This window comes from Piliocolobus tephrosceles, unplaced genomic scaffold (assembly GCF_002776525.5).
Source record: "Piliocolobus tephrosceles isolate RC106 unplaced genomic scaffold, ASM277652v3 unscaffolded_42768, whole genome shotgun sequence".
In the NCBI taxonomy this organism is placed as follows: Eukaryota; Metazoa; Chordata; class Mammalia; order Primates; family Cercopithecidae; genus Piliocolobus; species Piliocolobus tephrosceles.
The window spans coordinates 1-1,864 of record NW_022327385.1 but is presented as its reverse complement, the minus strand read 5'-3'; the positions used below and the strand labels follow the sequence as shown (position 1 = coordinate 1,864).

The 1,864-nt window shown below is 22.5% G+C and overlaps 1 long non-coding RNA gene across 1 annotated transcript; it reads right to left on the bottom strand.

The window, feature by feature from the left end:
- Positions 1-201: 201 nt before the first annotated feature.
- On the bottom strand, positions 202-1,106 carry LOC113223863. Its single transcript, XR_003308906.1, has 2 exons — positions 577-1,106; positions 202-302 (listed from the first exon to the last, which is right to left on the bottom strand). It is a non-coding gene; the product is annotated as an uncharacterized LOC113223863 (long non-coding RNA).
- Between the last annotated feature and the right edge of the window lie 758 nt (positions 1,107-1,864).

Sequence of the window (1,864 nt, the reverse complement as noted above, 5' to 3'; positions counted from 1 at the left end):
TTGTTTTGTTTTGTTTTGTTTTGTTTTGTTTTGTTTTGTTTTGTTTTATTTTATTTTGTTTATTATTTTTTTTTTTTTTTGGGATTTGTATGCTTTTTTCAATTTTTTAAACAGGTTAAATGTATTTATACAACTTTAACGTTACCGTCAAAAACACTTGTGGGTTGTTGTGAAAGTTTATTTTTTCTAATTCTTTTTTTGTTTACTAACTCCAAAGAATGAGAACTGCTGTTGTAAAACTGTTTGGGTTTAGGTGCATTTATCTCAGTATCTTCCACCATGTCTCTCATATCGTTTAAATCCTGAAATGAGTAAGAAATGGGGTATGGAAAACCGAAAAAAAAAAAAAAAAAATAAATACATACATAATTAGGAGTATTAATAACTAACGATCACAAAAAATAAATGCTATAACAAAAAATAAATGCTATCACAAAAAATAAATGCTATCACAAAAAATAAACAATAAATCAGCCAATTAGTTAGCTAATTAGTTATCCAATTAGTTAGCCAATTAGTTAGCCAATTAGTTAGCCAATCACTCAGTCAATGAGCCAATAAAATAAATGAACGTACCGAATCAAAGTAGGCATGCATGTTATTAATTTTATTATGGTTAATCATCTGGCCCTGATAATATAACATACTGTTGGTATTTGATACAGAATTCGTACTGGTGTTTTTTATAATATTCATAGTATTAAAAGGTTCAACATAATTAGTATTAAATAAATGATTTGTGCTGTTAATATCAGTAGAATTGTTTATATGACTAACGTTTTCAATTCCATTATTATTGTTGTTATTGTCACCTTGTATTATATCAAGCGTTCTTTGTTTGTTATTACTGTACACATTATTATTCTGTTTATCTGTAGGATTACTTGCTAATAAAGAATTTCTGTTATAAATTTTATGATCTGTATTGAGATCTTCTCTATCTAAATAATTTTGATAATTATAACCTATATCTGACCATGTATTGTTATTTAAAGTTTTATTTAAATTAATATATGGTCCCGATGAATCGTTATTATTGTTATTACTATTGTTATTGTTACTATTGTTATTGTTATTATTGTTACTATTGTTATTATTGTTATTATTGTTACTATTGTTATTATTGTTATTATTGTTACTATTGTTATTATTGTTATTATTGTTACTATTGTTATTATTACTGTTGTAAATATTGTTATTGTTAATGTTGTTATTATTTATGTCTAGGTTGTTGGAAAAATAATTGTTTGTTTTGTACAAAATCTCATTATTTTCATTTAAATATAAATTATTGTTATTATTATAATAGTTATTATCATTAAATGCTTTATATGTGTTACTATTTTTTTGATTATCACTATTATATATATTTTTATGTAATTTGTTATACTTATTATGATTTTGTATTTCTTTTGTTAATGTATTTAAATATACATTCCTTTTAGTATTAGTATATGTTTCCACTGTAGAAGTAGTACTGTTATAACACATGTTATTTGTTGTATTACTAGCACTAGTACTCATGTTATTAGTATTATTAATATTATTGTCATTAATACTATTATCATTATTAACATATTTATTCATTTTTATAATTAATGGATTTTTACCAAAATTATCTATTTTTTTTTTTATCATTTATTTGATTTATGTTATGTACATTAGACGTATCGTTTATGTCATTATTTTTTTTAGAACTGATCATATTACTATTAGTTACAGACATTATTGATATATTGTTCAAGTCAGGTATATTATTATTGTTAAAATTATTTGTAGTATATGGTATAAAAGAAGGTTTATTATATAAAGAGTTATCATCATTACCTGTATTACTGTTACTACCTATATTACTGTTACTACC